The following is a 24,892-nucleotide window of genomic DNA, read 5'->3' as shown; positions in this document are numbered from 1 at the left end:
ATCGTGGTGGTGTATCGTGGTGGGTGTATCGTGGAGGGTGTATCGTGGGAGGGTGACGTGTGGGTAGGGTGTAGAGGGACATGTAAGAGACAGGAGACAGGGAGAGCGAGGCAGACGGTGTAGGTGTGACAAGAGGCTTAACACGGTCCCCTGCCCGCCTAGCCAACCCTCGCAGCCACCACGCCTAAAACACCACCAACCAACCACAACCTTTTGTCGACACAGCGTTACTAAGCCTCCCCGTGCCTCCCCTCTCTATATCAATACCAAAACAAAGCAGAACAGAACAGAAAAAAAAATGATAATGACTTCTAAAACACGGGGAAATAATGACTAAAATACATCAAATCACCTTAAATAACACTAAACTTTAAATATAAAATATAATACATATAAACTACACAAACACAGTAACACACACACACACACACTCATTTAAATCACCTGAACATCATTAAGAAGAGAGAAACAAACAAATGTAGACACATCTTTTACATAGCATTTGCTAGACCACCAGAGACACAGCAGCCGTCGAGTGACACATGTCAGTCTATACCTCCTAGCATGGGGTGACCTACCTCCTAGCATGGGGTGACCTACCTCCTCAGCATGGGGTGAACTACCTCCTAGCATGGGGTGAACTACCCCAGCATGGGGTGAACTACCTCCCAGCATGGGGTGAACTACCTCCCAGCATGGGGTACACCTCCCAGCATGGGGTGAACTACCTCCCAGCATGGGGTGACCTCCCCAGCATGGGGTGAGCACCTCCCAGCATGGGTGAACCACAAGCATGGGGTGAAGCCTCCCAGCATGGGGTGAACTACCCCTAGCATGGGACCTCCCCAGCATGGGACACCCTCCTAGCATGGGGTGAACCTCCCCAGCATGGGGTGACCACCCTAGATGGGGTGAACCACCCAGCATGGGTGATTCCTCCAGCATGGGGTACCCACCCCAGACCACCCCAGCATGGGGTGACCTACCTCCACATGGGGTGACCTACCTCCCAGCATGGGGCACTCCCAGCATGGGACCTACCTCCTAGCATAGGAAGTACCCCAGCATGGGGTGAACCACCCCAGCATGGGGTGAACTACCTCCCAGCATGGGGTGAACTACCCCAGCATGGTGAACTACCTCCCAGCATGGGGTCCACCTCCCAGCATGGGACCACCCCTAGCATGGGGAACTACCTCCTAGCATGGGAACTACCCCAGCATGGGTGAACCACCCCTAGCATGGGGTGAAGCACCCCAGCAGTAGCACCCCCAGCATGGGGTGAAGTACCATGGGGTGAAGTACCTCCAGCATGGGAAGTAAGACTCCTAGCATGTGAAGTACCTCCTAGCATGGGGTCAACCACCTCAGCATGGGGTGAAGACTCTGGGTGACCTAGCTGCTCACCTCTAGCATGGGGTGAACTACCTCCCAGCATGGGGGACCTACCTCCCAGCATAGTATACCTCCAGCATGGGTGAACTACCAGCATGGGGTGAAGTACCCAGCAGGGAACCCTCCGCTGGGGTGACCTACCTCCTAGCATGGGGTGACCTACCTCCCAGCATGGGGTGAACTACCCCAGCAGTGGGGTGAACTACCTCAGCATGGGGTGAACTACTTCCCAGCATGGGAACTACCTCCCAGCATGGGGTGAACTACCTCAGCATGGGGTGCCTCCTAGCATGGGGTCCACCTCCCAGCATGGGTGGAACTACCTCCCAGCATGGGGTGAACTACCTCAGCATGGGGTGAACTACCCCAGCATGGGGTGAAGTACCCTAGCATGGGGTGAAGTACCTCCCAGCATGGGGTGAAGTACCCTAGCATGGGGTGAAGTACCCCTCCCATGGGGTGAAGTACCTCCTAGTATGGCGTGAAGTACCCATGGGGTCAACTCCTAGCATGGTAGACCTTAGCATGGGTGACCTACCTCCTAGCATGGGGTCAACTACCTCCAAGGGGGTGAAGTACCTAGCATGGGGTGAAGTACCTCCTAGCATGGGGTGAACTACCTCCTAGTATGGCGTGAACTACCTCCTAGTATGGCGTGAACTACCTCCTAGCATGGGGTGAACTACCTCCTAGCATGAGGTGAACTTCGTCGTATGACCTTTGACCTTGAACTTTATCTGACGTTGACCCAAAAAGTACAGGAGTGAGTGAGTGAGTATCCCGAGGCTGGGCTGGGCCGACCACCTGTGACATTTTCGCAACCATCGGATGAAAACGAGGGCGCTGTGGTGTGAACAATCGTACACAGTAACACGAGACACACACACACACCCCTCAGCGATCAATATAGTTTACTAGACTAGACCAATCATCGGTTTAGCCAATTTAAGGAAGTCAATGACAACATCAACAAGATCATCACAACAGAGCTAACAAAATAAACAAAACTTCCTCTATCAAGGAATAAATATTGAAATTGAATTGAACAAAACAATAAAGTTCCATACAACACGGATGTCTCTCCTGCACTTTAGCTTCAAAGGTTAACCACCTAAAATGAGCTCAACGCAAAGGTGAGTTAAAACTTAAGATAAACTACTAAATGTTAAAATGTAGGTCACAGTGCCCTGCTGTACAGAGCTGGTGCTGTACTATACAGTATACTCATCCTTGACCCTGTACAACTAAAGCACCGCCAAAGATCACCAAGAAAAATAAACTTGTACGTACAGAAGTGTGTGAGGTCGACCAGGCGTCCGGACACATTCATGGACAAATATAACAGTAGCTGTCCCTTGTACAGTTATGGCGAGGGATACAAACATTTTTAGAAGCAGTGAAGGTCTGGAGGTGGATGGGTGAGGACAGGAAAGGGGTTAGTGGGTAAGGGTGGATGAAGGCGGGTGAGGGTGGATAAGGGGTTAATGGATGGATGCTGGCGGGTGAGTGGGTGGAGGTGGATAGGGGTGGGTGAGGGTGGAATAAGGGACATAGATAATGGTGGGTGAGGGGTGGATAGAGATGGATGACGGCGGGTGGGGCGAATTGTGAGGAATTGGATCGAGGGCAGGTGGCGAAGTGGATGAGGGCGGGGTGAGGTGGATGAGGAGCGGATAAGGAGGTGGCTGAAGGTGGTGAGGGGATGAGGGGCAGGTAAAGATGGACGGAAGCTGTATAAAGGTGAAAACTGGGGTCGGTGTCAATGAAGGCTGGATGAGGAAGGCCCTGAGCAGATAAATGAGAGGGCGGGTTTGGGAGTGTATGAGGTGCCCCAAGGGGTGGGTGGGAATGAATGAGAGCGAGGTGAGGAGTGGATGAGTGTGGGGAGATGGATGAGGAGGTAAAGGGAGGCGTGAGAGTGGATGATGAGAGATGGATAAGGGGAGGCGTGTGAGGTGGATGAGAGTGCCAGGTTTAAGAATTGGATATGAGGGAGACGAACTCTGCAAACGAGGGTGGGTGGGGGTGGATGAGGAGCAGAAGTAAGGTGAAAGGAACGAGGCGGTGAGGTGGATGCGGGCTTGAGTAAAGAAGTAGATGAGGGCGGGTGAGGGGAATTAGTTGAGCGGGTGAGGGTAGGATGAGGCAGGTGAGGTGGGATGAGGACGAGGTGAGGGTGGGGCTGGTGCGGGTGAGGGGAAAGGCGATGTGGGTGGGTGAAGATCCGATAATAGTGGTGATTTTGACGCGGGACAAAAACTAAGACAGCCTGTGGTGAGGTATATTCCATTGACTTCGCGTATGTTCCTCACTGTCACCATGCCACCTCTCTCACTGTCACCACCACCGCTCAACTTGTCACCACCACCACTCTCTCACTGTCGCCACCACCACTATAAATGCCCATCACTTTTCATACTTGCCACCGCTTTCTCAGCAATGCGCACCACCACACTCTGTCACCATCACCCGCACTCTCACTGTCGCATCACCCACCCCACTCTCTCTCACTGTCACCATCACCACACTCTCACTGTCCCCACCACCACTCTCTGTCACCACCAACACACTCTGTCACCATCACCACACTCTCACTGTCACCATCACCACACTCTCAGTCACCACACTCTCACTGTCACCTCCACCTCACTCTCTCAGTCACCACACTCTCACTGTCACCACCACCACCACACTCTCCCTCTCCCCACACACTCAAGTTACCATCAACCAGGTGCCACAACCATCCAAGATCATCATGGCACCATAACCAACCATCATCATCAACCAGGAACCATAACTACAAAGTACCATTAACCAGGTACTGTACCCTAACAGTAGGTACACGTCCCCCAACTGCCGGGTTCCCATAAAGGGCACACGAGTACCCCCGACTGATTAATATTCAACACCCCGGGCCTGTGTGTACCTCCTCCATGTGGGGATAACACACACACACACACACACACACACACACTATATACACAATGCACATTCACACATGTATAAACAAACGCCGAAATACTTGCCTCGTATCTACCTACATACATACATACATATACATACATATACATACATACATACATAAATGAATAAGGGCGCACACACCTGAGCCCTTCATCCTACACTGACAGAAACACGGCTCACAATTTTGACTTGTATAAGACATTAATACAGTAGAAAGTCAATGGTGTACGACTGAGCATTCACCAGACAGCGAGTCCCGTCAACAGCCGTAACACCAGGGATATAGACTAGTGGAGGGAGGGAGGGACAACCCACATGGCAGGCGGAGGTTCTGTACCGGGAAAGCTGTGTACCAGGTTTATCGCCATTCTCAGGTACCCTATGTGGATGTCCTGCGGTAGGTGTCAAGGGGTGAAAAAAGCTAAACAAGGCGCACGCACAACTAGGTAGTCACCACAGGCACTCATGACTCAGACAATGGAGGCGTAGCTTGTATACAAGTCATGAGGTAAACAACCGGGTGTGTCCATATAAGGGAGTATTAACCATAGCTCTCCGTCACCCTCTGCCGTGCCTTCCTGCACCGTGTACACCGTGCAGTATCACTTATACACTGTGCGCTCTATTGTACACCGCTCGCTGTATCTTCTGTAGTTTACACAATGTATTAAATTTTTGTAAACTAATTCGCTCAAGCTCATTTCCATACAAATTATTCTGAAGCTCTTTTATACACACTCTGTACTCTAAACTCTTCCACACACACACACGGTACTTTTTATTTTCTACACATACACACAAGGTACTCAATCACACCCGCTGTACTCAAGATCTTGTATAGATAGATCTCAAACTGGTGTAGATTATGTATTAATTTCTCAGGCACACAGTAGTTAATGACCTACAGCTACAGCCCTGGCTCTAACAGTTTGTAAACATGACCCACGAGTGTCGGAACTTGTAAACATGACCCACGTGCCTCGTAGTTTGCAAACAAAGCCCACGTGCCTCGTAACTTGTTAACAGGGCCCACGTGTGCATCACAGTCTGTCAACAAGACCCAAGTAACCCAGCTGTTTATATTCGGTCCAACAACCTTAACAGTCTCTAGATTATGTTAACGAGAGCCTCAGTTTATAAGTGGTGGATGACTCTCACTGGAGCCTTCAGGGAGACCAGCTAGGCTCAACTCATAAAACTAACCTTACAGACTTAAAAGCTAGTGAAAGTTAGCATTTGTATCTTCTACACACCTTTCCACCCAACACTTTTTAGCCTTTGTTGACTCTATCAAATAACCTGTATCTCTTAATTCACAATAAACGAAGGTACAGTTGGTGCAGAGTGGCTTATCTCGACCCTAAGTGGCAAATGTAACTTAAGACTGGCATGGTAACTCGACCCACCTCTTGAGTCACGCTCACTTTCTTCCTCACAAAATCAACAGCGGTTACCTTCTAAATCATTATTATATTTGTCAAGTATAGGTGTGTGTGTGTGTGTGTGTGTGTGTGTGAATCTTCTATACAAAATGACACGAACTATACACGGCGACTCCCTCCCTTCCCACGAACTATACACGGCGACTCCCTCCATCCCCACGAACTATACACGGCGACTCCCTCCATCTCCACGAACTATACACGGCGACTCCCTCCATCCCCACGAACTATACACGGCGACTCCCATCATCCCCACGGACTATACACAGCAACTCCCTCCCTTCCCACGAACTATACACGGCGACTCCCTCCATCTCCACGAACTATACACGGCGACTCCCACCACCTCTACACACACTGGAATACTCAAGTCTGATAATTAGGTTTAAACACAAGTAACCTGATGAAAACACTCTACTATTTATGTATTCTGTTGATTACGCCATGTTAGTAAATTATTCACATTTCACAACAATGATCATTAACCACTAGACACAAAGCATACTGTATGTGCTAATATTTATTAAGATTTAAGACAAAAAGCCTTACAGAGAACGAAATAATTCCTGTAGTTCATTATTTACATAATATATTCCGTTATGTAACAAAACCTGCCATATGTAAACAAATTATATACTGTAGCCGGTGCCTCCTGCTGCATTCATATAGCCTACAGTGATATATCACGCCAAGAAGAAATAATTGTGAAATGTAATTTTTCTCTCAAAATTTGAATTTGTCTGTATAGAGTAACGATTATTACGCACATCATCAAACACTATAAATTACTAACCTAATCTGGGTACAGTTTGGTTATAATATGGCAGTAGACCAAGTCCCTAATGAAACATGACCAAATTTTACCATATATGAACTTGAACTTATTTTCATTAAGGTACAAAAAAAAAATCTTTGCCTGGACAACACGCCAGTTGCGTTTTAAGGCTTAATCGGACAATTGCCCGTTTCGTGGAACACACACACCTCACAGTACACTATTGTTTGTCAGTGCCTCCCTGTTCACTGTTAACCTGCCAGTGGACTAATCACTCGTGCCTCACACACGGCATCATATCAGCACACAGCCGTAGTGAGTACAATCCTCCACTAAATACAAGTTTTCAATAAACAATGTTACACTGACCGCGAAACTACAGAGAAACGCTTTCGCATCGAGTGCTTAACTACACTGACCCCGATGCTGCACTAACCACACTGGAGACAACACTATAACAAGGGGCACACTGGAAACCGAACACGATAACAAAGGGCACACTTGGCACTTCGCAGTGAGCGGCGTGTTACAGCCAGGAGTGACGGAGAGCGAGTGAGGCCCACAGGCACCCCACACACACCCAACCAGGTTCACCAAGGCGACCGTACCCCCAAGCCTGTCAGCCTGCTTGCCTGCCCCCTTGACTGATGAGGGGAGGTGGCATCCTGCTTGCCTGCCCCATTGCCTGGTGAGGGGAGGTGTGAGGGGTATTGAGAGAGGGTGTGAAAGAATAAGCGAGTCTCAGCTGGACAGACGAGAACAAGAGAGACAGGACAGCTCCGACCAGATTCACCAAGGCGACCGGCTGACTGAAGGAGGGAGGGGTGATGGTGGAGTTTTGGAGAGCGAGAAGCTGTGAGTGTGAGAGACCGAGTCAAGACCCAGAGGCAGTAAACACAGACATCCCAACCAGGTTGACCAACTCGGCAGACCAAACCTGGCCCTCACCCCCTCCTTATACTACCGGTCTGGTGGAGGAAGTGTGGGAGGCAGGTGGGGGGGGATGTAGGAGGCAGGTGGGTTTGGGAGTGTGAAGGCAGGTGGGTGTGGGATGCAGGTGGTGAGGTGTGGGGAGGGGAGGAGGTGTGGGAAGGAGGGGAGGGAGTGTGGGAGGAGGGGAGGGGTGTGGGAAGGAAGGAGGGTGTGGGGAGGGAGGGAGTGTGGGAGGGAGGGGAGGGAGAGGGAGGGGAGGGAGGGGAGGGGGTGTGGGGAGGGGAGGGGTGTGGGGAGGGAAGGGGTGTGGGAGGGAGGGGGTGGGAGGGAGGGTGTGGGGAGGGAGGAGTGAGGGGTGTGGGAGGGAGGGTGAGGGGGGTGTGGGGAGTGAGGGAGTGAGGGGGTGTGGGGTGAGGGAGGAGGGGTGTGGGGAGTGGGGGTGTGGGAGGGAGGGAGTGTGGGAGGGGAGTGTGGGAGGGAGGGGGTGTGGGGAGGGAGGGGTGTGGGAGGGAGGGAGGGAGGGGTGTGGGAGGGGAGGGGGTGTGGGGAGGGAGGGAGGGGAGGGGAGGGGAAGGGGTGATGGTGTGGGGAGGGGGGGGGGAGTGGAAGGGAGGGGGGGGTGAGGGTGTGGGGAGGGAGGGGGTGTGGGGAGGGAGGGGGTGATGGGTGTGGGAAGGAGGTGGGAAGGAGGGAGTGTGGGAGGAGGGGGTGATGGAGTGTGGGAAGGAGGAGTGAGAGAGTGAGGGAGGGAGGAAGTGTGGGAGGAGGGAGTGTGGGAGGGAGGAGTGTGGGGTAGTCAGTGAGTATGGAACTAAGGAGTATATGGTAAATACTATAGACGAGACAAGTGAGTGAGTGAAGGGTAGGAGGAAGTATGCGAGTGAGAGATGAGCACCACCTGAGGGAGGGAGTGACGGAGCAGGAGTGGCCACCTGAGGAGGGGTGACGGAGCAGGAGTGGCCACCTGAGGGGTGAGTGACGGAGCAGGAATGGCCACATGAGGGAGGGGTGAGTGACGGAGCAGGAGTGGCCACATGAGGGAGGAGTGACGGAGCAGGAGTGGCCACCTGAGGGAGTGAGTGACGGAGCAGGAATGGCCACATGAGGGAGGGAGTGAGTGACGGAGCAGGAGTGGCCACGTTGGTAGACAAGGACACACGCGACCTTTACGTGTCAGACGGCCATCACTCTTGCCATACATATGTCTCAGTTTTTCCACCCTTTACCCCCCCCCCCTCCTCTCCTGGGCCACATCACCCTCTCTCCTATCTCACATTCAACATCAACTCCGGTGCCTCACAACCAACATCGTTACACATTCATAACTATTATTACCGATTTTACTCAACAATTTGTACAGATTTTATTCAACAATTTGTACAGATTTTACTAAACTATTATTACCGATTTTACTCCACTATTATTATCGATTTTACTCGACCATTTGTACAGATTTTACTCAACTATTATTACCGATTTACTCCACTATTATTACCGATTTTACTCAACCATTTGTACAGATTTTACTCCACTATTATTACCGATTTTACTCCATTATTATTACAGATTTAACTCCACTATTATTACCGATTTTATCCCTATTATTACAGATTTTACTCCACTATTATTACTGATTCTACTGCAAAAGTCGGCTCCATGAGACTCAACAGCGAAACTTACACATTAATATGATGCATCACGTCTCCTCTTGACATACTGTTTGTTGACGTGTGGCATCAAATCAACAAAAGGTCTGGACAAGTTTGGCAGGAGAGATACCACTGTGTACTAAATTTACAATGAACTCAAGAGATATATAAGTGGGAGAGCCTAATGAACCTTGACTTCAGATTCAATTATACTAAATATACTTTGTAGTCTAGTTTAAGAGTACAATGGAGAATGGTAAATATATAGAAGGAGAGAAAGTATAGAAGATAGAAACGAAAGAAGGACACAGATGGAAGAGAGAATTTGACACTGGATTGGTTTTATAGAGAACGACAACAGAATCGCGTCAGTTACAACAGAGCACCCCGTCAGTTACAACAGAACACCGCGTCAGTTACAACAGAGCACCGCGCAGTCAACAGAACACCGAGTCAGTTACAAAGAGCAGTCGTTACAACAGAGCACAGAGTCAGCACAGAGCACCGTCAGTTACAACAGAGCACAGAGTCAGTTACAACAGAGCACCGCGTCAGTTACAACAGAGCACCGCGCGTTGCACAGAGCACCGCGTCAGTTACAAAGAGCACCGCGTCGGTTACAACAGAGCACCGCGTCAGTTACAACAGAGCACCGCGTCGTTACAACAGAGCACCGCGTCAGTTACAACAGAGCACCGCGTCATTGAGCACCGCGTCAGTTACAACAGAACACCGCGTCAGTTACACAGAGCACCGCGTCGTTACAACAGAGCTCGCGTCAGTTACAACAGAGCACCGCGTCAGTTACAACAGAACACCGCGTCAGTAACAGAGCACCGCGTCAGTTACAACAGAGCACCGCGTCAGTTACAACAGAACACCGCGTCAGTTACAACAGAGCACCGCGTCAGTTACAACAGAGCACCGCGTCAGTTACAACAGAGCACCGCGTCAGTTGCTACCAGAGCCGCGTCAGTTAAAAAGAACACCGCGTCAGTTGCAACAGAGCACCGCGTCAGTTACAGAACCGCGTCAGTTACACAGAACACCGCGTCGTTACAACAGAACACCGAGTCAGTTACAACAGAACACCGAGTCAGTTACAACAGAGCACCGCGTCAGTTACAACAGAACACCACGCCTTCATGTCTCTTACCTACAGTACACGCCTCCATATCTCCCACCTACACGCCTCCATATCTCCCACCTACACGCCTGTATATCTCCCACCTACACGCCTGTATATCTCCCACCTACACACCTGTATATCGCCCACCTACACACCTGTATATCTCCCACCTACACACCTGTATATCTCCCACCTACACGCCTGTATATCGCCCACCTACACACCTGTATATCTCCCACCTACACACCTGTATATCTCCCACCTACACACCTGTATATCTCCCACCTACACGCCTCCATTGCACTGTCTCCCCATGGTCTGGTCATTACTTTAGAGAGGGAAGAGAGCTTCTCCGCCATACCTGTTTATGTAAGTGGGTGGCGGGACGTACGAGTATATTTCTCCATATGCCCTTGACTGCCAGCACCACAAGTGGCCAGTTCCCTGCTTGACACACAATGGCCAGCCTAGCCAGTTTGCCTACCTGTCTGCTGGAGGTACAATACACACACTCCAAAAAGTATCTTTAGGGAGGGGTCCGATGAATTTCAAAATGAACACTACAACTCCTATTGTCTTGGTAGGGTTGTCAAAATCCTCCTTCCGTTGTGTCATTACTGTCATATTGTCTCACAGAATCGTAAAGGTACTTTTTGGAGTGTGGGTAAACCTTAATTATTTAAGATTTTATACAAACACAAAACTACCGTACAATTATTTGATTAAGCTTACCTGCTGAATACGACAAGTTTGTTTGGGTATACTAACCCAGACTGTAATTGTGGTAGTTATACACTGATGACTGCAGTACCGACCAGAAAGTTTGAAGTGTAAAATCTCTGGGTTACGTATAGTATGTGAAGGTCATTCTGCTGCTGCTGCCAACTCTGATCAACAACATATCGCGGACTACAATCACGTAAATTATAAGGCCTTCATAATATATGGTTTGATTCCTATTCTTTGTATTTTTAAATCCACATAAAGAATGTGCACAATTTTATGCTATTGATTTCTTAAAGAAAGGTGCCGGCAAAGCTGCCTCCTTCCGTATCAAAGAGTTAGTATACAGTACGTTCAGCACACTAAGTATACTAACAATGTATTCGAAACAAAACTTGGGCACTGAGCACTGGCGAAAAAGTATAGTTTTGCATTTTTATTATTATAATAATATTATTATCATTATTATCATCAACGAGAAAAACATAATCAGTAATTTCAAATGAACAAAAAAGCCAAAATTTAATATTACCGCGGTATGGGTCCGGTGTACCAGTGGACCAGCAAGAGGATTCAATAATACAGTGTGATTGTTCCTGGAATAGTTTGGTGTTACTTCTTAAGAGTCGTTTATTACACGTCCCCCAAAGGAGGTAGACTGTTCTTGTGTTCCCATTTCATTTTGCAAACATAACATCATCAATACTTCAACCCCGAAACAAGAAAATTGGTAGGCTTGTACTATACCTCTGTCCAATACTCTCAGACACATCTTTATTTTAATAAGCTTTCTTTTCTGGCCATTTTAAAGATGTTATGGGGTCAAAAGTCAAGGTACTCAGAAAAGTATACAGTACTGTACTTTATACACTGCTGCTTGGTACAGTGAAGACGAAGTTGCATTACCTTATACTTATGTGTGTTTATTATATTAAGTTATAATTATTACATCTGTTGTAGATGCAAATTCTTGGCACTACTTTATGTCTATTACAAACGATTAATTTTTTACAAGTTTTTGCATTTATATACAGTAGTTTTAAATTTAACGGCATTTATCTACTGATGTAAGTTTAGAGTATTCATTACATGTAGTTTAACATTTTTAACTAATTCTATAAGACAGAATTACTGAATATATATATATTTTTATAAGTATCGTCTATGACAACTGAAGTTTCATCTATCTCAATGTGTTAGTTTTCTCAGCCAACGAGGAAGACAGCACTGGATGTCCCTGATGTGTCGCAGCAATATTGTGGCCTTGTAGTGATCATACTATTATGTACAATTACCACACCGTCACCACCTCTTACAAAGGCACACCACTCCACACCTCCCATTTTTACGATAGTTTACTCCACCAAATATTCAGTAAGTTCAATACAAGAGCTGCAGTAAGGTAAATATAGTAAGAGTACAGTAGTCAAGTACAATTAATGGGTTCACCTCTTGATAAAACCTTGGACATTCAGTTATATTATTCTATGAATTGACAAATACCATTCACAAGTTCCTCGTTCCCTATACTGCAATACCTTTGTTTATTCTCTTGTACTACAACATATTTACCCAGTATACCCATAAACGCATTCATCGTTTTCTCTTATGCAGTGTAGAAGAAAACGAGAGTTGGTGCTCAGGTTTGGTCCCACACTCCCAGTACGTGTAGCTACCCAAGAATCTTTCCATAAAGTAAAATAAATAATTAACATCATTTAACATTACATTTTCGATAAAAAGCATGAAGTCACATTAAAATAATATATATATATTTTTTAATAAAATTGATAACTGGTGTTTTTTTTTCTGAAGCTTGTTTTATATACAGGGAAATCCTGTGACGTAATTTCATAATGACATCTTACTGGAACAATAAACAAAATTAATTATACCAGGAAACTGGTGTATATATATATATATATATATATATATATATATATATATATATATATATATATATATATATATATATATAACCCAGTAAAATGTCAAAAAAAATTGTAATTAATTTACATAACTTCTTAATTACTGCTGCGTCTTGACATATACTGAACTATCTTTATCTAATATTATTAAGTCATATATATATCCTCCTCAACATGAAATACTGTACTTCCCCGTTGACTATTATTACGAACAGGTTCTTGGTCAGAGAAATATAAGTCTACTGCTTCTAGCACTAAAATATTCTTTAGTAGTTTACCATCAACCAAGAATTCTACAAAAAAAAAAACAAAGTATTTCACGCACGTTACCTTCTACCATCAACCTAAATATGTTGCAATGTCCCCACCAACCAAATACTACCACGACGCCTTCAACCAAACAGCGGTGGTGGTCCTCGGCGCGCTATGATCACACAAACACCGGGCAACATTCTGCCATCAAACAAAATATGGCACGTTCTCCCGCCACCCAAATATTCTCCTACCCTTTTGCACCAAAATATTGGAGGGGGAGGAGGTGCAGGTAACGTTGCCAAGTTGTAACAAAGCACCGCACCTTATCACCAGACTCTCACAACCTAACAACAACTTTCACGGACGCACACTTAGAGACGGGGGATGTACTGACAATGCTCCGAGTCTATAACACTTTAATAAAACGTTAGCTTTTTTTTATTTCCCATAACTAGCTTTATGAAGATTTGTGTGTTTACAGCTATTTATGATTTCAGTGTTGCTTCTTAGACGGACAAATCCCATGTCCTTTCATCCCACAACCATGCCCGAGTCAACGAAACAAATATATACACAACCCATATCCAGACCTGTACAAAAACCCACACAATCCACAACTCGACAGGTACACACAACCTACAATCTGACACTTACACACAACCCATAATCAAATATACATACACAACCTCCAACCAGACACATATTCTCACACAAACCGCAATTGGAAACACACACACACACACACACTCACGCACACGCGCACACACACACACACACACACACACACACACACACACCATAATTATATACTGTACTACCCTTCACCATTACACTCACATTCTTCCTCGCATATGTACACACAAACTTACCCGTCTCATACACATTATTCCTTACCACACACTACCACCATACACATACAATCACCCTCCACTCCCACCCCTCCTCCCCCCACACACAGTCTCCAATTCCAAGTTTGTCACCACGATTCCGGTTCACCCTGACAGCCAACCCTACACACACCTGGTTCACCTTCTACGGCCCTTCCCCCAGCTCCCTCCCTACACCCAACACCCAGGGGCACAATTACACGGTGGGTTGCCGACCTCAGACACGTCGTATGGCTGCAGATAAAGGAGTCTTATCTTAAAAAAAAAACGTCCAATAATCATGGTCCCTGTATCCGCTTATATGATGAAACAAGGGAATTGGATGAAAAGCGAGATAAAAATTAAAATAAATGTTCGGCCAAATGGAGACATGGAACCATTATGTTAAAGACAACAGAAAACATATCAAAATGTCTAGGTAAGGAAAGCAAGTGAGGGAAAATCAAAAGTGGTCTACAGTGTGAGCTACGTGTTGTTTCACTCGGTGCTCACACTTGCCTCTCACCTTGCTCTGTTTACATACTTACACGTGTTCCCTGCCTGACTACCTTTAAACATGGTGGCATATTCTTAAGCCAAGGTTTGTGTCTGGCCTTGAGTTCCACCTACCAATATAAGACAGACAGAGAGAGCGGGGACTGGTTTTAATTGTAAAGGCTGTGTATCCACCCCCCCCTTCTCTTCCATTTTCAACCCTTTCAGTTTTTTCGTCAACGTAGTGTACAGTTTAGGAAGAAAATTATAACGAAATTCCTCTTACAAATCTCAAAATTCTAAACTCACAATTCTGAATCAGCTTAAATTAAACACGAGAGTTACTGTATATGGGAGACACTAAACGTCACTTAGGGGGCGTTTTGTTTCACCAGTGTGGTCTTACAAAGGGGGAATTACATACTATGATCTCATTCTTCATAGTGTACAACGGTAGCATGTTGAACTAATGTAGAATATATTGGGCATAAAACTCAACGTTGTCTAGATTTCACCGACGTGGGTCTGTCACATATAACTCTCGACGAAGGTAACTTGTGGTCATCAGGTAATAATGAATGCACCTGGCGTCTGGTAACAGTAACTTGTAGTGACCGGTACCTTCACACACAAAAACAAGTCACAGTGATCTTTTTGTTGTTGTCATAAACAGTAAACAACTCATATCATACAGTAAACAAATCCAGTCACAAATAATAAACAAATTCTATCATAAACAGTAAACAAATCCTATCATAAACGTTAAACAAATCCTAGCCAACAGTAAACAAATCCTATCATAAACAGTAAACAAATCCTAGCCAACAGTAAACAAATCCTATCATAAACGTTAAACAAATCCTAGCCAACAGTAAACAAATCCTATCATAAACAGTAAACAAATCCTAGCCAACAGTAAACAAATCCTATCATAAACAGTAAACAAATCCTATCATAAACAGTAAACAAATCCTATCATAAACAGTAAACAAATCCTAGCCAACAGTAAACAAATCCTATCATAAACAGTAAACAAATCCTATCATAAACAGTAAACAAATCCTATCATAAACAGTAAACAAATCCTAGCCAACAGTAAACAAATCCTATCATAAACAGTAAACAAATCCTATCATAAACAGTAAACAAATCCTAGTAAACTCAAATCCCAACAGAAAACAAATCCTATCATAACAGTAAACAAATCCTATCATAACTATCTAATAACATAAACAAGATCACATTTATAAATACTTATTTTAACAAATAATAATGATCACAATAATTGTATGACCAATATATACACAAAGGGGCTCATTATGTTACACCCCTGTACTTGATAGGCGTGTGAGAGGTGCGTGACGTGTGTGAGGTGCGTGAGTGTGTGAAGGTGCGTGACGTGTGTGAGAGGTGCGTGACGTGTGTGAGAGGTGCGTGACGTGTGTGAGGGCGTGACGTGTGAGAGGTGCGTGACGTGTGAGAGGTGCGTGACGTGTGAGAGGTGCGTGGCGTGGTGTGAGGTGCGTAACGTGTGTAGGTGCGTGACGCGTGAGGAGGTGCGTAACGTGTGAGAGGTTTAGATGGTGATATTGTGCGATGTGTGACGTGTGTGAGAGGTTTGTGATGTGTGACGTATGTGAGAGGTGCGTGACGTGTGTGAGAGGTGCGTGATGTGTGACGTGTGTGAGAGGTGTGTGACGTGTGTGTGAGAGGTTTGTGATGTGTGACGTATGTGAGAGGTGCGTGAGAGGTGTGTGAGAGGTGTGTGACGTGTGTGAGAGTGATGTGTGACGTGTGTGAGAGGTGCGTGGAAAGCTTCTCAATGATTACTTTAGGGAAGGTTTTCAATCAACACTTTAGAAACAGGTTTTTAAAAGGCCGTCTTAAGAACACCTTTTAAAGCCTCGACATTAATTAATAAAAGGCTAACTTGATAGCTACTTTTAAAGGCTGCCAAAGTACCATTTTTAAAGGCTTCTTCAGAGGGAATAAGTTTTAATACATTATACCTCAGAGAGAAGTTATAATGACCCAGTCGGTAACCATCTTGGCCATAATTACAATTCCCTGTGACATAATTCCCAGAGGTTCACGCGCCAACCCTCACATAATGGAGATAATAACCACGTTAATCCCTACCCGCGGCTGTTCTATCTTCATCCAAGCCAAATTATCCCTCACCGCCGGGATAACAAATAGCATATCCTACTTTACATATCTGCCATAATAATAATAATAATTACTAAAGTAACTAATATATGACGCAGCTGAACCAGAAGATAATGAGAACGCCGAGATTTTTTTTTTTTTAAGAATTGTGTCTTTCATGTTAACCGTCTATCCTTGTTCCCCATCTTTATCCATTCCCGGTTTCTCCTCTATTCTACGTCGTGTCTTTGTTAGTCTTCTCATCTCGTTCTTGTCTTCTACGTTTTTATGGCTCTCGTTGTATTACCCTTTGTCTATTCATAAACACGCGCACGCTCCCCCCACCCCCCTCTGTTTCATCTCTCCATATCTTCCTTCTCATCCCCCCTCCCCCACCGCCCTTCCCCAATTTCCACCTTGAGGGACAAGAGGCAGTGCACCTACCGCCGTCCGCTGCCAAGATGTCAATGATCCTCGCCTGTTACGTCACAAGAAGCGGGGGAGGGGGGGGATGATGACTCACCGGGAAGGGGAAGATATGGAGGGGCAATAGGAAAGGGAGGTAGTGGTGGAGGAGGAGGAAGTGGTGGTAGTGGAGGAGACAGTGATGATGGTGGAGAAGGTGGCGGCGGAAGTGAAGATGGTGGATGATGATAACTGGTAATCGTGATCTGAGAGTATACAGAGGACTCATAACCGTGATAATATTGGTGATGATGACTGGTGAGGAGGAGGAGGAGGAGGACCAGCAGTAAACTACAACGTGATGATACTTACACCACTGACATGATGATAGCGATTCGAAGGCTGTTGTAGTGATGATGATGATGATGATGATGATGATGATGATGATGATGACGACACCAGCAGTTTGGGGATGAGAGAGGTATGTTGACCGGCACCTTTGTTCATCACCACATAAATGGTCATCGCCAATTCACCGTATGTTTGTTTTGTTTTTATATACCCGTGCACACATACCCCGAGTTGTGGCTACTCTAGGTCAGTGTCATCAGTAGAGGAATGTTGTGCGAGGTAATGAAGAAGAGGTCATTAATGGAGCAAAAAAGCGTTGGGTCAAGATCTGGAGCGGAGCCTTGAGGAACTGCAGCACTGATGAGAAAGTATTTACTCTCAGAGAAACGTCCACAGCTGCACGGATATGGTAGTTGAAGAAAAATGAAGAGAATCACGATATTAAAGTATCAAAAGCTGAGAGGTTGGCAAGGAGAGCCTGAGGTCAGATCTTCTTCAAGAGACAATGAATCATTTGATACATTTGTCAAACTGATGAGCAATCCACGGATTTTTCGCCACCGGGTTGAGTACACTTCCCACTGCGATAAGGTTTAGGAAGTCCCGTGTTGTCAAGCGGAAGCGCTGCTGAGACAAGCTTTTAATCTGTATGATATGCCACACACCTGATATTTCAGTCCCAAGCAACCCAAAATAATGGTGAAGCAGATAGAAAAGTGCAAGATAAGGTCAGCAGAGAGGGAAAGTAAAGTAAAACAGAAAAAAACATGAAGGATGCGGCTTGGGTGTGAGTGGTGGCGTAGATCATAGCTACAGAAGATTATAGACCTCGGTGTAGATGACAGACACTAAAGTAACACGTCGACGGGAGAAATGGTGCAACAGGAAGTTTATTGTTTCTGACCAAACATCTATTCGTCCTCCACGATAGTACTTCCACTAACGTCAGCAGACAGGATGCAACTTTACACGGCTCTCTCTTAGTTAACAAACAAGCAATATCAAAATACCAACAAATAAACGGCAAGATAACTAAAGAGACAACAACCAAACAGAAGCGTCTTCAAAGGAGTCTCAAGTGATAAAAAAAAAAGGTGCCAAAAATTAGGCGATCAGTGGCAGTGTGTGTGTGTGTGTGTGACCTCTCCCATCCTCACACACACCAGCCTCCCCATTGGGCCCGCTCACCACCTCTCAACAGTAATACCTAGCCACACTCCTCACTCATTTCTTTAGCCTCACCCACTCCACTCCACTCCACTCCACTCCATTCAATCATTCATTTTCCCATCCTCCTCCCACCATTCCCATCCACCCTAGTCCTTTACCCAACACTCTTCCACCCATCGTTTAACGCATTCCATCCCCGCATATTATCAATTACCTCTCGCCCACCCACACACTTCAGCTGACAAATAATGCTCCCGCACAGCCATCGGAACGTCCCAGCTACGTGTGGGTGTGGGTGATGTGGGTGTGGGTGATGGTGTGGGGGTAGTGTTATGAGTAGGAGTGGTGTGGGCCTGGGTGGTATTAATTTAAATGGTGTGGGATAAGGCTGTGTGGTATGATTGGGGGTGACGTGGGTGGTATGGGGGCTGGGTGGGTGTTACACCTCCTTACATATACGCGTTCACTCTTCCTTCTCATCCTCTCTCCTGCAGTTCATATTTTACTACATACTTCTTCACATATTTTCTATTACTTATTATTTTTGTTTAATTCTCTGCGTGATGTAGTTAATAAGTGAGTGAGCGAGCGCGTCTAAACGTGCGTGTCTGTCGTTTAAGAATGTCAAGGTTCTATTTAAAGAATTGTAAGGAAGCAAGAGGCAATAAGTGGAACACTAACTTGATGGACAGTGATAGGTAAGGGAGGAGCTCCTCGTGAAGGTGACGTCAACACATCCTTCACACTCTTGTTATTCTTCTGGTCTTCGTTTTACCATCTTCTTCTATATAAAAATAAAGTACTGATATGTCTGACGACTTTTACACATAACAGTAAGAAACTAATAAGATAAATATATTCTAATATTCGGTACCGACATTCTCAAGGTCTTAGAATTTTTTATGAACGAAGTCAATTAAATCAATGTACTGTATGTTATGAGGTGTTGACAATATGCTACCAAAAGAAAATATAACAACTGACAGTTTGAGAATTCATCTGACCTTCACAGCTTCCACACTTAAGGCAACACTAAATTTCAATAATCTATTTGTTATTTCAAGGATATTTTATATTTTTTTAAAGTTTAAAAATTGGCGCCAACAAAGAATTATCACCATGTTTCAGCAGTTTATATAATCCTCTATCACACCAGCAGCTAGGCCAGCGTACACAGAAATGGGGTGCATATATTTTTTCTATGACAGAAACCACGTTCAACATACACCTGACTATAAGAGAAAAGACATGCATGACACCCGAAAAAACCCATTTTCAACCAAACTTTTCAAATTTATAACCAACCAGTACCAACAAAACTTAAATTCATTTTTCCCTCGATCTCCCCTGTAGCGAGGAACCCTGACCTTAGACACAAACACCTCAAGTTAACACACTACAGCTAGCGGTCACATGTAACTATTTCAAATTTCTTCCAAACTTCTGTATGTATACAATAATTACCATCCAGATAACAAAGGGTTAAAAAAAACACCCAAACAGACAAACAAACTTACACCGAAAAGTTCTAGTTTTCAAAACAATTTATAAATAATTTATCAAACATTAATTTTTCAGTTCACATTTACAACAGCAGTACAGGTAACGAGTTAACTCTGACAGTAACTCTACGACTCAAGTTTACATTAACAGTTGTACCCTTGACAGGTTTTTGTCTCACGTATAACAAGAAGTTCATTCTCCCCGGTCATAAGACGCACTGGGGGCAGTTTTGGCCAAATACGAAGATTCCATTAGTGGAGTTACCGAGTTCAACAGTACAAGTCTTGGGTACTGTCCCGCCCAGTTTCACAAGACAGCATAGTCTTCAGGAACGGACAACTACAGCGCTTGATCATGTGGAGGTGGTAAGGGACCGCTGCTTCACTAATATGTCTGTCTTAGACTAATTTATTATTCTACTGTGATAGCCACACTTACCCTTCCTTCCTCCCACTATCTAATCTGACCTCTTAATACACCCTCCAGTAATAGTCTCCCCTCGACCAACACCCTGCCTAGCCTTCCTCGACCTACCTAGCCTAGCCTACCCTCGACCGACACCCTGCCTAGCCTTCCTCGACCTACCTAGCCTAGCCTACCCTCGACCCTGCCTAGTCTACTCCCATGTTTCTTCACCCTCCTACATTATTACTCTATTTACATCTTTCTCTCTAGTCCCTACCTAACTCTCCCTCCATCCTTCACCCCATCTCACTCCCCCCCCAACCTTCCCACAATCCATCAATTGCCAAACCCTCAAAACATCCCTAACTCCACTTCCCTCCCAACATTCATCCATTCCACACACCCAGAAAGTCATCGTGGCTACAGGTGATGACAGCGGTGACACAGGCCTCCTCCTTCACGGCCACCACACTAAATAATACCTCCCCTCTCATGTTAGCCTCACCAGCCCCGCCTCCCCCACACCCCGAGTAAACAAATAATTAAGGCCGCGAAAGTTGTCATGGCGGCGGGCGTCTGAGCTACGTTGTATACTGACAGTCTTACCAGCTAAGAATCTATACTCTACTCAAGTGTTCTGTCAGATTTATCTTCTATGGCCAACTTATAATGTTAACCGTAGCATTCCAGCTGTCTATAAATATGAAATACAAAAATCTGAAATAGCTGCCCAATGATCAAAAAGGTTTCAGTTTAATCACTGTGGTGGAAGGTAAAACAGCTATTGATGTTGCTGGTAGGTTGGGGACTTCAGTGTTGTTTTTTATAATAACTTGTGTGGGAATCATTGAGACACCAAGATTGTTAAACATACTAATAATAAACTCATCCATAAATGAGCTATACTGTTGTTTACGGTTACTTCATGGGTTCAATGTGTGTGTGTGTGTGTGTGTGTGTGTGTGTGTGTGTGTGTGTGTGTGTGTGTGTCACTTCATTATAGTACATTAATCGATGAAAAAAATTACAATCAGGTAACATTTCCCAATCCAGGATCAGCGGCGGGCCTCACCATGGGTGTCTAGGATGAATTTCTCAGTTCCTCTGGAAGTCAGTCACAATTAATTCACGAAGCAATCTGGACGCCATTTGCCAGCCATTTATATAATAATATCTAAGTGTGAGGATGTCGGAGAGGGGTGGACGGGGGGGGTTGTAGTAAGGTATCCGGAACCAGCGATAACCGTAACTTAACGGCGTATTTTCGAAGGCTATTATTAATACGACTCATATAATGGTAAAAATAAGTAAAATTGGGAGGTAGAGAAAGATATATGTTTGTTTGGATGGCAATAAGCGGGGTGTTCCAGAATTGTAGTAGTGGATGTGATGAAATGAACCAACGTGTAGCGCAAGGAAAGAAACTAACAGAGAGACTGAGAAATGTACAGAAGGAAAGAATCGTGTTGAAGGGAACAAAGATGGATGTGAACAGGGGAGGTGAACTAATATTATAATAGGAGTGAAACAAGGACGCTGGAGGAAGAGGCGAGAGAAAGGATCTACTGTACAATAAATAGGATAAATAAGGCGCAGTGAATGAGAAATAAAGATGCGGATGTGAAAGGAGAGTCAGGCAGAAAGATCAGGGATTGTTTTAGGCGGTTGTGAACGTTTTGAGTAAATGGAAAGCAACACTTGATAAAAGTTGTGTATAATTCTGAGGCAGACGGCACGGAGGAGGAGAGGACGGGGGGGGGCAAGGAGGAGGAGACGAGGGGGGACAAGAAGGAGACAGGAGGATGGGGTGAAGGGTAAATATAAAGTGAGGGGGACGGGCACCAAGGAAGCGGCAGTGAACATGTATGTGAAGGAGGGCAAAGCTTCGCGTCGAGTGATTTTTTAGGAAGAAAATACTGCTGATGGGTGATGCTGGCTGTGTGAGGTGACATGAGTAAACCAGTTTAGAGGCCCTAGTGTGAAAGTGGAGTACAACAGCAGGGGTCATAGCTATAGCTGTAAGAATGACAAGGAATAAAAGGGAAATGTGTGCGTGGTTACTCCTGTTTTGGGCCAACCTGTATTCTGGAAGAAAATGCTTACAAGTATGTATGTATGCAAGCAGGTCAATATATATATATATATATATATATATATATTGCAGGAGAATTCCCCTGTACGGAATGCACGTCTACTAAATTAAATCACACCAAAAAATATATTTCTGAGAGCTAATGGAGTTTCGTGGTACACTGTATCGGAGGCGGGCAGCCCAATATGCTTCCTTCCAAAATAATTACATTTGGTAGTCTACTCCTCATTCTTCGTCCCTCTATATATATGTAATTCCAACCTTCCAAGTTACTAAACCATAATTCAATCATAAAAAAAGGTATTACCGGATATACAGTAGTACTGTAGTAGGACGAACGTTTTATGTTGGCTACAAGTTAATTAGTAAACAGGAAAGATTATGGTTTATGCTTACAGCAGACGACAGCTGTAGGACAAGATTATATAACTATCCACAGCCTAGTAACACTTACCTTTACACTTACAGTACAGTATACTGTACTGTATATCTCTGTTAGAACAATAAATATAAAGTTCTGTTTATAATTTAGGTCGACATAACAAAAAAAGCTAAGTTTTTCTCAGAAAATCAATTCTTATCATAAATACTAATAACACAACAGGAATTTAAGGTTCATCACGAGGATGCTACTGTGGTTGTCCAGAAAAACAATATGTAATGATTGGTTTCATTAGTTAAAAATGAGTTAAACTAAAGCTACATATACTGTATCGTTTTGATGTTTATGTGACGTGACGTGACGTGACGTGTACAGTTACGGAAATATGTTCCTACACCGTCCGTGGTAACCCGTGTCTCCAAACAGCAACGTCGCAGTAACAGTATCACTATTTATTATGAATGAATTGATAATAGTCTTGTAACGACGGCCGTGATTGGTAGATAGGTTTACTGTAGGTCATACTAAGGTTGGCCGTTTGGCGACACGGGTTACCACAGGAGTAGGAACACATTTCCGCAACTGTACATTCTACTCTACTGTACATCTATGTTAAGTATTTATCTATCCTTTTCCGCTTTCTCATCAACTTACTTAGTAATGGGTCCATACTGATAACGTGCTGATTATGGAAAAGGGTCCCACAGGCATGACTGTCCATTAGGGACAGATTGGTTACAGCACACTGTATACTAAGGAGGCAATGTGACCGACATTGCATTCTATCATCTTCACTTCCCTATATGTAATTTAGGTAACCATTTACAACTGGGTGGACCTGGCAGTGTTCTGGGATCACACAGAGACATTTGGGACAGCAGGCGAGCACTGAACCCACACCAGTGCTTACCATAATGACGTAGTAAAACGTAGAAAAATATTTATTAGAACAAAGTTGGTCTAAAAATCTAAATGATAAGATTTAATTATTATTAAGTTATTATTAGACACATTTTACTATTTAATTTGGACCTTTTTATCCAGTTTATTATTACTCTGACAGCCGACCCCCACCCACTAACGTTGGCGTAACAACTCTGAATATTAGATCCTATTAGCCAAGACTATGTACTGTAACATAAGAAACAGAGATGAGTATCTAGGACAAGGTAAAGAGAGTGGCCTCTTTGTGCGCACTCATGATCATTGACTGTGATGAATGTCGGAGACCTCACACTGTAATGGGCGATAGCCAATACTCAGCCGGAATAATGTTCATTCAGGCCAAACATTTGGTTGATTATGTCATAAATCATCCGTGTGAACTACACTCGGGTTTTCATAGTTGTCTGGTACACACCAACACACACACACACACATATTACAGGTCCTTCAACTTTAAAAAAAAAATACTGTTGTCATTTTCTTTTGAAAGATTAAAATAGTTTCTTGGTTGACAAGTGCCAGCTATAACCTGTCATTGAGGTAGAGACATGGGCGGTGTCGTGTTTCCAGGTTAAAAATCAACGGGTGACACTACTACACGCATGGTTGCCAACATGAGCGTGACACAATGATTAACACAAACATACAAAGTGCAGGAAGAGGTTGTTAGCTATTGGGAATGTTTAATTTTTTTCATACACTCGCAATACCAAACAATGGTGGAATAAATACTCAAACCAACAACTGTCGCCAGCCCCCCACCTTACTGACATAGCACATCACACGTCCGAGAATGAACAAAGAATAAACATTCATAAATGAAGAAACGTTACAGCTGTACACAGCTAAAACTAGTACTCAACATAAACACTGAGGGAGAGGAAATTACTGAAATATTTGAAAAACTAACTAATAAACAGTGAGTAACAAGTGACGA

The 24,892-nt window shown here is 44.7% G+C and overlaps 1 protein-coding gene across 4 annotated transcripts in view; it reads right to left on the bottom strand.

The window, feature by feature from the left end:
- LOC121873319 (myeloid leukemia factor 2-like) overlaps positions 1 to 24,892 on the bottom strand; it is a 147,797-nt gene that overhangs the window by 42,517 nt on the left and 80,388 nt on the right. The gene's annotated exons all lie outside the window — the stretch shown is intronic.

Source organism: Homarus americanus, unplaced genomic scaffold (assembly GCF_018991925.1).
Source record: "Homarus americanus isolate GMGI-L3 unplaced genomic scaffold, GMGI_Hamer_2.0 scaffold32929, whole genome shotgun sequence".
Lineage (NCBI taxonomy): Eukaryota > Metazoa > Arthropoda > Malacostraca > Decapoda > Nephropidae > Homarus > Homarus americanus.
Note: the sequence above shows the minus strand (reverse complement) of the source record. Positions and strands in the feature narration are given on the sequence as shown.